At 41.1% G+C, this 13,622-nt stretch overlaps 1 protein-coding gene across 4 annotated transcripts in view; it reads right to left on the bottom strand.

The window, feature by feature from the left end:
* Nucleotides 1-8,602, bottom strand: part of STARD3NL (STARD3 N-terminal like) — a 49,956-nt gene extending 41,354 nt beyond the window's left edge. For 3 of the 4 annotated variants that reach the window (XM_082662425.1, XM_082662427.1, XM_082662428.1), the window contains exon 1: nucleotides 8,468-8,602. The gene's annotated coding sequence lies outside the window, so the exon portion shown is untranslated. The remainder of the gene's footprint in view (nucleotides 1-8,467) is intronic. The other variant, XM_082662426.1, reaches the window with a different exon arrangement.
* Nucleotides 8,603-13,622: the final 5,020 nt, after the last annotated feature.

Raw genomic sequence — 13,622 nt, 5'->3', positions numbered from 1 at the left:
AAATTATTTGCTCTCAAATAATTAATAAGAAATAAACAATTACAAAATCAAAAAAGAAAATTTTAAGAATGACTTAAAAATATTGACATTGATGTATAATATATATACACTACCTATAAATACTTCACAAATGTTTAAGGTAAGAAAAATTAACCAATAATAATCAGTAAGATCTCGTTTACACCTTGTATTAAGACAATGTGTTAAATGTGATTCTGCTACTGGCTCTATCTTCCAAACATTATATTCTTAACTGGTGACTGTGTCATTCCTCCTAATAGCGCTCATCAGTCTTTTCCATGGTTTTCCCAATCAGCGTTTATCCACATTACTCTGTAATTCAGTCTACTATCTGCAAAACATTCTCATGCTAGCTTTTCTAAAATGAAAGCCTGAATAAACCATTTCCTCCCTCTACTCAAAACTCCATTTCCCTCACACCCAGGGCTCTAGATGTACTAACTCATTGTTGGCTCCCTTGTCCACGAGGTGGTTGCACCATCCGTGCCTTTGTCCTAATACTCCTTCTGCCTGGAGTGCCTTTCCCTCCAACTGCCAAATGATTAACAGCAATAGAAGCCTATTCATTGCTCAAGGAAGCTTAAGGATCACTTCCTCAATGAAATCTTCTCTGAGCCCACTGATATGTTATCTTTCTTTACCAGCACTTCTAATCTTTCATATGTATTTCACATATTGTTTACATGTCTTATTCTCAGTACTATACCAAAAGCTCCTAGAAGACATTTCTGTGCCCTTAGCACCTAGGGAAATGCGTGGCCATGTTTTAGGCATTCAATTTGTTTGTTAAATTCATGAATTACAAATATCACTGTATAAAAGTATGGAGTCTAGGTGCTTGCTACCTAAAGTTAGACAAGTTTACACAGTTGTCTGGAGCTCTAATACATTATATTAAATAAGCCAAGGATATTTCATCTCCGATTACTAGCACTGACAATGTAATTAAAAAAGATGCTCCAACCTCCCCAAATTAATTTGGTCATCACTTTTTCCTACATATTCTGAATTCTATTTAGTGAAGTCCCTCTAACAACACACTATATTATAAACTGATACAAATATATGGAAAGAAAGGGAAGAGATCACCGTATGAGTGGGAACCTACCAGACTCCAGTGAATAAACTGAAACATATTAAGTATCTACCCTATGTAAAACACTATGCTAGATGCCATGGGGAAAAAGTGAGATGGGAAAGACTGTTCCCTATCCTCAAGTAAAATACAGTTTTATAAAGGAGGTAAAATGCTTATACAAATAATTAGAAATTAAAGCCTAAGATAGCTATAAGTCTAAAGGACCAAACTTTAAGTTCTTGTGGCTAGAAAAGGCTTGATGAAAAAGCTGGCCTAGAGCTTCCCTGGTGGCGCAGTGGTTGAGAGTCCGCCTGCCAATGCAGGGGACATGGGTTCGTGCCCCGGTCCGGGAAGATCCCACATGGCGCGGAGCGGCTGGGCCCGTGAGCCATGGCCGCTGAGCCTGCGCGTCCGGAGCCTGTGCTCCGCAACGGGAGAGGCCACAACAGTGAGAGGCCCGTGAACCGCAAAAAAAAAAAAAAAAAAAAAGCTGGCCTAAGAGAAAATGTATGTCTTCAGAAGAAATGAAAAGGTGACATATAGCAAGGAAGAGGCAGACTAGAGGAAATTAAAAACAAAGGAGGACCAGGAACAAGTTCTGGAGACTGGGCCACAGTGGGGGAGGGGCCCACGTGAGGGAGTCTTAGGAGGTACTGGGGACTGAAGGACAGGACAGATTTGGAGGCCATGAAAAGTCAGCATAAGAAAAGGAGTTTGCTTTTCACACCAGAGCAGGGGCATGATGGCACACAGGCTCAAGGAAAATGCTGCAAAGGCCAGCAGAATTCCATCTGCTACTAAAGCAGGCAGACAGCCTGGTCTTACCTAGAGAGTGAAAACATACTCAACTGCTTACTGGCTGTTAAAAAAGTGAGGTATGGTTGTGGTTCATTTCTCCAGGATATAGCCACTGAATTCCAGAATTTATGTTTTCTCAGTGTCATATAAGATATGGGTTTTAACACCTGGACAAGCAGAGGTCATAAAAGAAACTGTTATGAGTGATGCTGCTGGAGGACATAAAAGTACAGAACTTGCAAACTGAGTCTGGGCAGCAGAGCATTAACATTTCAAAGTGTGACAGATGGCCAGCCTAAGTCTCGCACTCTTTTGGCTTATAAGAAAGCAAGACAACCATTTCTAGCTAGAAGCTCCACCCACCCATCCTTATTTTCAGAGCCTTCCAAGAAGCGAAACTTTCGCTCTCCACAGAGAATCTACCTCCTTGCCCCTCATCAAATGAATATACAATTCTCTATAATGTTATATTGCTGCAAAGTCTCCACAAAAAGAGACCACAAACTTTAATGGCCCAGGACCAAATCTTGTCCATATGTAGGTGATACTCTTTGCCTGTCTAGTGGCTTGCACGATGTTTTGTAAACACTGAATTGCCAATATTAAAAGATAAGAATTTTTTCACACAAATAAAATCCAGATTTCTAGCTTCTCTTGAAAAACAGGCAATTCTGGCAAGGCTCCCCAGTTCCCTCCAGCCACCTCACAGCCCTGCTTGATGCCACTGGCATTTGTTTTGTCCCCTGGTTTACATGGGTCTTTGGATTCCTAACAGTTTGCGCCCAGTCTGTTGGATACGCTGGGCCAGGGTTCACGAACAGCAGTGCCTGGTTTCACATCCAGTATGATTGTTGACTAGTTGTGTAATCTCGGACAAGTTACTTAACCACTCTATGCCTCAGCTTCTCCTTCCATAAAATGAGGACAATAATATGACCCACCTTAGAGGGCTGTTGAGAGGAATAAATTAGTTTATATAAAGCAGTTGTTCTCAAGGTGTCTGGGCTGTGGAGGGAAGGACTCTGCTCACTACCCCCTTCAGGACAGCTGGCTTGTCGAGAGACATTTTCGGTTGTCACAGCTAGGGGAGGGGCCCCTGGTACCCAGGGCATAGAGCCCAGGGATGCTGCTAAACTCCTTATGACACACAGGACAGCTCCCACCACAAAAAATTATCCAACCCAAAACGTCAACAGTGCTGAGGATGAGAAACCCTGACCCACAGCATTTAAAACAGCACCTGACACAGAGGAAGCCCTAAGGGTCAGGGTTTTTTTTTGTGGAACGCGCCTCTCACTGTCGTGGCCTCTCCCGTTGCGGAGCACAGGCTCCGGACGCGCAGGCTTAGCGGCCATGGCTCACAGGCCCAGCCACTCCGCGGCACGTGGGATCTTCCCGGACCGGGTCACAAACCCGCGTCCCCTGCATTGGCAGGCAGACTTCCAACCACTGCGCCACCAGGGAAGCCCTAAGTGTCAGTTTTTATTAATAATAACATAAGCAAGTCCTGGCTGGTGCTCCAACCTCAGCTGGAGAAGATTCTAATTTCTCAAGAGCTCCTTGTGTTCCCTTGGAAGAATTTAACATACCATACCGATAGGAAAATGAACTTGAAATTCTCTGGTTCTACATCATTAATTCAGCAAGTGATTGATTAATTAAAAGAATTATGAGAATACATTTTCCTGAAATAAAAAGCAAACAAGAACATGCTCTAGTGAGCAACAATGCACAGTGTCTGAAAAGTAAACTGTCCTAGAAAATATGGGACGTGGAAACCTGTAATTACCGCAACTTAGAAGGCACTAGACTGATTTCCTCCAAACTCCAAGTTTAATACAAAGGATGCCCACCAGTCCCAAGATATTTTTTGGAAAACTGTGATGAGAGGGGAAGTAGAAGAGAGAGGTTTTAAACTAAAGAGCCTGCCAAACCCAATACCAGCCAATGCTTGCCCAGGAAGATCCCACGGGCTTAAATAGCTCAGTCCGGGATCCTTGGTGAGAGGTCCTGCTTTGACCGTGAGTCACAACAAGAGGTGTCTCCCAGATCCAGGGCGACTCACTAGCAAAGCAAGTGTAACAATCCGGAAAAGGCCTAAGCTGTACTGATACAATCTTTTTCACTGTTGTGGCCTCTCCCGTTGCGGAGCACAGGCTCCGGACGCGCAGGCTCAGCGGCCATGGCTCACGGGCCCAGCCGCTCCGCGGCATGTGGGATCTTCCCGGACTGGGGCACGAACCCATGTCCCCTGCATCGGCAGGCGGACTCTCAACCACTGCACCACCAGGGAAGCCCTGATACACTCTTAATAGGCTACCAGGAATTCTGCAGCAAAACATCAGCACGAGTGCTGGCCCACACTGGCCCCACCGCCGTGAACCAGGAGTACTCACCAGGCTCCCCTGCCTGGCACTACAGGAGCCCCTGGCTAGTCCTCTGGGCTTCAGTTTTCTCATCTTCAGTATTAAAAACTGGAATTACTGTTATTTTTTTCTAAAGCCATAAACACAGAGAACACTGATTTTTATTTGCAACAATGTGTCTTCAATATTTACAGCCCAAAGAGGTGAGTTCCTCTCAAGGGACCCTTTGGTAGCTGTAGCAGTCAGACCCTCAACTGAAAACAGGAAAGAGGTTCTACTGAATCAAAGCCAAGAAAAGCATAACAATGCTTCCCGCAAAGAGGAGGCAATAAAAGCTCTACAAATCTAAAAGGGCTAAACTATAAACTACAGGGCTCTATAATCTACAAAAAACTTTGCATGTCTAACATGAATTGTTAAGTCCCTTTTAAGCTCAAGTCAACATATATTTGAATACCCACATACAATATAGTGTATTACCAAAGACACCAAGATTGGTAAACTGTCACGAGAAAGACTACCAAAAATGTTGTGAAAGAGAAGGCTTCCGTTAAAGAGATACAGGAAGTATCTCATTGAGGAAGGAGCATAGATGGAAACAGAGGCACAGGTAGAACTTTGTCTGGGTTTGTCCATCTAGAAGGCATACCAGGCTGTAGGCAGAGCACAAGCAATGGCACTAAAGCTGGAAAGGCCAGGAGTCCAGTTTGGGGCACTGAGTTCATGGTGGAAGGACGCACTGTAATTTGAGTCCAAATCATGACAGCCTGGACCTTCAGAAGGTGGAGGTCAGTTGCATGAACAATCTTAAAGGATAGAGATACTCAGTCAAAGCAGCCCGTAGATGACTTAAAGAGCAAAAGCTCTCTTTTGGCTAAATTTAAATATCTTCCAATGTTTAAGAAAGAAGGTGTTACTAATTCTAATAACATTATTCTGATTTGACTAATAGAAAAGACAATCTCCACTAAGTTATAGGAGAGTCAAAAAGCCACCAGAAAGTAAATTTAGCTATTTTTTAATTTACTATTTTTCATCAACCATATCCCCATCATAATTAATAAAATAAGCAAACCTTAGAAATAAACAATGGGTATTTTTAAATTGTAGAAACAAAGTAACCCATTTTCCAGCCATATAATTTAGGAACTGATTTTTACTCATTTTTTAAAAATGGTAATACATTACACTAAGAAAGAGAAGTTGTATTCCTGAGCTGACCCAACAGCTTCCTCAATTATAGGAAGAAACTCTACTTGCCAGCAGAAACTCTGAGCCAGCAAACACTCGGCAATATTCCCATACTTGTAAGCAAATGGTTAAAGCTGGGAAAACAGTAAATTTAAAACTCCCTTACAAAGATTTGTGAAGTTAAAACTTAAATTTTAAAGTCATTTTGAAACCACTTTCTACTAAGAGAACCAAGATTCATCCAGAATATTTACACCTGCTCACTGCTGAAAAAGAGAAGTAAAATAAAACAAGGGGTTATTTTAGCCCAAGAAGCAGCACTGTTTCATCTTTTAAAAATTGCCTTGTATGAGGTTATGGACAGTAAATTCATGATGCTGAAAAATTATATTTTTGTGTATACAGAAACTCCTTGTGAAGGGACTTTCATGAAGTAAGTATAGCAGAAAAACAAACAAACAAGCAAACAAGAACACTAGGCTGAGAATCAGCAGGGCGAGAATCTGGTGCCAATTCTGCCTTGAAAAGCACCGAATATCAATGGGCCTCCACAGTCTCACCTTTAAACTAAGAGGATTGAATCACGATCCCTAAAATGCTATTTCATAAAATATTAATTTCAAATAACAGAGGTTTGTAGTTGTTATGTACTTGGGAAGCGGTGAGGTGGAGTAGCATGGAATGGGCTTTGGGGGCAGGCTAACTGGTTTCAAACCTGGGCTCCCTCAGTACCACCTGGGTGGCCTGAGGCAGAAGCTTCCTCTTCCACCAAGAAGGGATAAGATTTACAGTAGAAGGTTAGAAGGATCAGAATGTATATAATGCACCTGGTACATCGTAGGCACTAAATAAAGGCAGACGTTAAGTCTCTGGTCAGTAATAAAAGTTTTAATGGAAAACAGTAATCCACTTGACAATGCAGTTTCCTAGAACTCTGCGTGGGGAAGTGCAGGGACTTAATGTCTGCACATCAACACTGGAGAGGACTCGTGCTTGGGAGCAGGAAGGATAAAAGCAGGGAGTGGAAGATAAGCAGAGGCGCAGAGTCCTGCCAGTAATAAGAATGAACAGGAAAGAAACAGCTTGGGACACAGCGCTTGAGGGAAGAAGACATTTTTCCATTAAGAAAGAGGACCATCGGTAAAAAATATATACATGTAATGATTTCATAACCAATATAAAGCAGAGAGCTGGTTAGCTTCTATGAATGTCACTTAAAAAAATGGAGAGCTTACTGCAAAAAAAAAAAAAAAAAAAAGGAGAGCTTTGACTATATCTAAATCCTATTTCCTTTGTCTGGTTGCAATTCTTACCTGGGGTTCAGATGACCTCAGTCCTGCCTACCTCTTGAGCGTCATCTCCTCCCCGTGTCTCCCCATCTCCCTCTCCCCTAGGTTCACCTCACTCCAACCACACAGCCTTTCATCCATCCCTGGAACATGCCAAGCTCCTTTTTCCTTCAGCTCCTTTGCACTGTAATTTCTGCTTGGAAACTTCCAGTCATCTTCCCATGGCTGACTCATTCTAAACACTCAGGTCTCCTCCAAACTTCCTCAAGGAATCTCCTCTGATCACCCACATCTAAACTTCCGTCCACATCCCAGTCACTCTCCAGCCCCTTCCCCTGTAATATTTTTTTCTAGCATTTATCATTATCTAAAATTGTCATTTTTGTTTATATATTTATAGTATCTCCACCAAAATGGAAGGTCTTGAGGGCAGGATCCTTATCTAAACGTTTCAGCGTTCAATCCCCAACATCTAAAACAAAGCATGGCATAGATGAGGCACTCATCAGATAAATTTTCCAAAGACTAAAGTCAAATGATAATAACCATTCTTCTGTGAACCTTAGTAAGGAAAAGTCCCCTGAAGCGGCTTTAATTTCATTTCTTTAATGCAGTTTTATGCAATAATGCAGTCTTAAAAGGTCAATGTCTCAGACAGCAAGATTTAAAGAGAATAAATTCTTCACAGTACAAAATACTACATATGGATACATATATCCTATAGTACACATTTTCACTTTATGAGCATGAATTATGCCCCACCTTATTAGAACCCATCAATAAAGCAACGGTACCCTAAGTTGTTTTGTTTTGTAAGGGTGTATGGGTAGACTGTGTGTGTGTGTGTGTATATATTATTTATATATATATATATATACGAATTATCTTTCAGAACCCTTCTCAACAAAGAATTCTGAGAAACAAACAACTAATTCCAGTATTAGTATTGAGAGGTTCGACCTGTTACTTTGTTACCTTGCTAAACTTATCCAAACTATTACTGAGTCAAGTGATGAATTCAGTGATTCCATCTGTGAAATAGAAGACACATGACATGGTGAACAATTGGCACATGAAGAGAGTGATAAGAAAAGTTCCACAATGTTAACTCATGTTTGAACTGAGAGAGAGAGAGAGAGAATCCCTTTCTAATCCTAAAACAAAAATAAGCATGCTACTGAGATTTCAAAATATGGCCAGATACCCACGAGTGGGCAAAGCATTGAACTGAAACCAGAGCCAGAACATTCGGGACTTGAGCTTTAATTTTTCAATTTTGTTTCGAACACAGCTTTTCTTGATGAATAAAAGAGGTCAGTAACCGACCTTGTCTGTATAATTCACGCATCACCCCAGTAACCATTCTTGGTCATTCTGTAGGGCCCAAGGGGCCAGCACCAGTCTGGACCCCACCGAGGGCTCCTCGGGGTCCGCAGGGTTAAGGAATGCAGACCTCGCTACCTGCATCCATCCCCTGAATCCCAGCCCAAACCCTGGATGAAAAGGGGCTCCGCAATCTGCAACTTCACTTTCGTATCCTTTATAAATACAGCCTGCCTAGCCCCTCCTCCTCCCCGGAGGACGGCGAGGGCTCAACAAACACAACCGGACGCTCGGCTCTGGCCTCCGTTCGCGGGTCTCCAGTGAGTCCCGGGCAAATCATCTGATCCCGGATGACTCAGTTTTCCAATCTGTCAAATAGGGTGACGAGAAACCCAGCCTACCTCATCGGGTGGTTCCGGGCCGGCCGCCCTAGGCTGGCCCGGCGACAGCGGCTCTGTGGCTGCGCCCGCTGCACTCTTCGCGGGCGGAGGGGCGGAGCTCGGCGGGGCTGGACCGGGAATCGAGCCCTGCAGACGTCGCGCAGCCCACCGCCCGCGGACAGCGGCCCCCGGCTCCTCGAGTACCCGGCCCGTGACGTCAGCACGCTGACGTCGACGCACAGAGGCTGCATCTCGCCGGAGGGACCAAAGACAAGGCTGAGGGCCTGAGTGCCCCCCGTAGCAGAGCAGCGATTGGTGAGTGACTCTGTCAATAATCTACTGCCCAGTAAGCGTCGCGGGAAGGCGGGAGAGGGCGGGCCGGCCTGCCCTGAGGAGAGAGTGGGAATCTGGAACTCCGGCTGGTTGGGTTTGCCGTAAACCCGTACCACACCGTTTTGTGACACGTCGCTTCTCCCTCCTCAACCATTCTTCCGCCTTCCTCCAGTCGCTCGGTGGGGATTTAGGCTCCAGCTCTGGAAAATAATCATGGGACTGGATTTCAGGGCCTCCGGGCTCTCCAGGAATGAAAAAGTAGGACATTTCAGTTTCTCTGTTCAAGAGTCACCTCAGCTTTGACTTCTCCTCAGACCCCTCCAGACTTAGGACACACCCTTTCTCTGCGCTCTATCGCTTAACTAACACCTCAGTCTTAATATAGTAGTCACATTCAATTATATTTGTATCGGTTTTCGCATGAAATTGGCATCCTTTAATCATTGTTTGACTTCACATTATATTTTAATGAACCTTTTTTTCCAATAGATGCTACAGTTACATCGTTCAAATACAGGAGGCAATAGGAGCTTACAGAGTGAACGTTCTCCTTCCGCTTCCAGGTCCTCAGGCACTCGGTTCGCCTGTTGAAGTTAGTGCCTGAGTCCGGGTTGCTGATATTAATTCATGTTAAGTTACACATAACCATAAATGTGAACATCACACATTAGGCTAATCCTTTTCAGGCAGGAATTACAAACCAGTCCCTATATGGTGACTCCTAGTTCCTCTGCATCTAAATATGTGTAGATGTAATTTTTTTCCCCAATCAACATTATATCCTCGAGATCTTTCCATATCTCTATATAACTTTATCTCATTCTTTTAAAATACTACGTAGTAGTTCTCAGAACCAATAGATTTAATTTATGATTCCCTTACCCTCTATCCATAGTTTGTTTCTTTTTTGGTTTTCTGTTAGAAGCGTTGCTACCTTCAACGTGTGTTTGTGCCTTTTTGCACATATATCCAAGTGTTCTCTAGGTAGAGATACTAACGTGGGTGCGCTGGATAGAGTATGCACATTTTCAATCTCAGTAGTAGATTTCCCTCTATTTACTCCTCAAAGTAGCTGTTACAACTAACATTACTACCATAAATAAATGAGCACCCCTTCCCTGCACCCTCGCCAAAACTGATGAAATATAGTTTTTAAAATTTTCTGAATGGATGTGCGAAAAGTTGTTAAGAGATAACATATGTACAAAAGTGCAATAATCCCGAGCAGGTATCTTGGTAACAAAGTAAACGAACATATGTTACCACCTCCTAGACCAAGATGTTAAATGTTTACCAGCAATATAGAAGCTCTCCTTGTGCTCCATCTTAGTCATTGCAACCCATACAGAAATGGTCACTGTTCTGAATTTTATCACCAAAATTAGTTTTGCCTGCTTTCCAATGGTTATAAATGGCCACACATAGTATGTACTCTTGTGTGGCTCTTTTCACTCAATAATATGTTTGTAAGATTGATCCATAGTAAAGAATATATTAGTAGTTTATTCATTTTCATACTTGTATATATCCCCATATTTCTTTATCTATTCTAATATTGCTTAACATTGGGTTGTTTAAAGTTCGGGGTGACTACAAATGATGCTGCTGCTATGAATATTCTTATACCTGTCTGTTGATGTGCATAGTTACACATTTGATTTTGATATATACCTAGGAGTAGTATTACTGTGCCACAGGATGTACATATATTCAGTATTAGTAGACACTGCCAAATAGCTTTTTGGTTTTGTCAATTTACATTCCACTAGCAGTGAATGAAAATTCCAGTAGCTCCACATCTTTGCCAGCACTCGATATTCTCATTTTTGTGTTCATCTTTTTTTGTTGTTTGTTTTTTTGCTTTCAACTTTATTGAGACAAACAATATACAAAAAGTTGCAAAGATTTAATGGATACATTTTAATGAGTTTGGACACATGCATAGACCTGTGATACCATTACCACAAACGAGGTAATAAACATATCCATTGACAAAACTCTAATTCACAAAGATACATGTACCCCTATGTTCATAGCAGCACTATTTACAATAGCCAAGACATGGAAATGACCTAAATGTCCATTGACAGATGAATGGATAAAGAAGATGTGGTATATATCTATAATGGAATGCTACTCAGCCATGAAAAAGAATGAAATGATGCCATTTGCAGCAACATGGATGGACCTAGAGATTATCATACTAAGTGAAGTAAGTCAGAAAGAGAAAGACAAATAGCATATGATATCACTTATGTGTAGTACCTAAAATATGACACAAATGAACTTATCTATGAAACAGAAACAGACTCACAGACATAGAGAACAGACTTGTGGTTGCCAAGGTGGAGGGGAGAGGGGGAGGGGTGGATTTGGAGTTTGGGATTAGCAGATGCAAACTATTATATACAGAATGGATAAAAAATAAAGTCCTACTGTATAGCATAGGGAACTATATTCAATATCCTGTAATAAACCGTAATGGGAAAGAATATTAAAAAAAATTTATATATGTGTGTATTTAAATACACACACACACACACACACACATATATATATATATATAACTGATTCACTTTGCTGTACACCAGAAACTAACACAACATTGTAAATCAACTATACTTCAGTAAAATAAAATTTTAAAAGAAGTGTCCATCACCACTAAAATATTTCTTGTGTCCCCTTGCTTTTTTCTTTGTGGTAAGAACACATAGCAAGAGATCTACTGTCCTAAGTTTTTAAGTAAACAACAACCTATGTTAACCATGGGCTCTGTGTTGTACAGCAAATCTCTAGAGCTTATTAGTCTTGTATATAACTGTAACTTTATAACCATTGAAAAATTCCCCATCTTTTCCTCTGCCATCTTCTGACAACCACCATTCTGTTGTCTGCATCTATGAGTTTGTACTAAATACTTGATTTAAGTGGAATCATGCAGTATCTGTTATTCTGTGACTGACTTATTTCCAGGCCTAATGTTTTCTATGATGATGTTGCATCACCAGCTCCTCCCTCTGAACTTTGTGTGAGCCACGGGCTAGGCTGGACTTTGGTGTCTGCCTTTCAGATGGTTGGTGCCATAAGAGGGCCACGTGTGTGCAGGTAAGAGGTGCTGCTACAACTGCAGATCTCCCTCTCCCCATCCCCAAGTACAGCTCAACTCAGCCCTCACCTCACACTCCCCCAGGCCAGGCGCCTGAGCCCAAAAACTTCTCTGCCCACTCCAGGTTTGGGCTTTGGGACACCACAGCTACTGAAGCAGCCCATGAGAGGTTTTAGCCCTGAATTTTGTATTCCAGAAATCTTTAGGAATTATCTAGAAAATACAGATGCTGTAAAGAGAAAGTGGTGATTGAACCGAATGAAGCAATGTCAGAGTAAGAAGATGTCTCTGGTTGTGCAACTGATCTATATCACATGCCTTTTAAGCAATTAGAACTCGATGGTGCAATTATTTGTCACCCAATTGAATCTGAAAGGCAAGAAATACATGGAGTAGCACTTTAGCTTTTGCTTCAGTCAAAGCAGTTGTTACTTAGATAAAAGGGCATTTAAAATGAAAAATTAATTTTGATAATTATGTAGAGGTATACATAATATTTACTTCTAGGTCCATCCATGATGTCCCAAACGGTAGGATTTCCTTCTTTTTTAAGGCTGAATTACATTCTGTTGTATGTATATACCACATTTTCTTTATCCATTCATCTGTTGATGGAAATTTAGGTTGTTTCCAAATCTTGACTGTTGTGAATCATGCTGCAATAAGCATGGTAATGTAGATATCTGTTTAAAATCCTGATTTCACTTCTTTTGGGTATATATCCAGGAGTGGAATTACTGGATCAGATGGTAAAAGTAATAGAGAATATGAACAGACTAATAACAAGTAAGGAAATTGAATTAGTAGTAAAAAAAACCTCTCAACAAAGAAAAACCCAGGATCAGATGGCTTCCCTGGTGAATTCTACCAAACATTTAAAGAAATTTAACACCAGTCTTTCTCAAACTTCTCCAAAAAATTGAAGAGGAGGCAACATTTCCAAATCCATTTTATAAGGCCTATATTACCCTGATACCAAAACCAGAAAAAGACATTACAAGAAAATTACAGCTCCATATCTCTGATGAATGTAAATGCAAAAATTTGTAACAAAAATTCTAGCAAACAGAATTCAACACTACATTAAGAGTATTATATGCCATGATCAAATGGAATTTATTTAAGGGATACCAGGATGGTTCAACATATACAAATCAACCAGTGTGATATACCACATTAATAAATGAAGGATGAAAATCATATGATCATCTCAATAGATGCAGAAAAAACATTTGATAATATTCAACATCCCTTCATGATAAAAACTCTCAGCATATTAGGTATAGACAGAATGTACCTCAACATAATAAAGACAAAATATTAGAAGCCCACAACTAACATCATATTCAATGGTGAGAAATTGAAAGCTTTTCCTCTAAGATCAGGAACAAGGCAAGGGTATCCACTCTCACCACTTATATTCAACGTATAACATAGGCAGTCCTAGACAGAGCAACTAGTCAAGAAAAAGAAAAGGCATCCAAATTGAAAAAGAAGAAGTAAAATTGTCCCTATGTGCAGATGACCTGATCTTATATATAGAAAACCCTAAAGATTATACACACACACACACACACATATACACACACACACACACACACACACACACACACACACACATACCTGTTAGACATAATAAACAAATCCAGGAAAGTTTCAGGATACAGAATCAATATACAAAATTTAGTTGCATTTGCATACACTAACAGTGAACTACCAAAAAAAGAACTAGGACGA

Source organism: Grampus griseus, assembly GCF_964374135.1.
Source record: "Grampus griseus genome assembly, chromosome: 9".
In the NCBI taxonomy this organism is placed as follows: Eukaryota; Metazoa; Chordata; class Mammalia; order Artiodactyla; family Delphinidae; genus Grampus; species Grampus griseus.
Note: the sequence above shows the minus strand (reverse complement) of the source record. Positions and strands in the feature narration are given on the sequence as shown.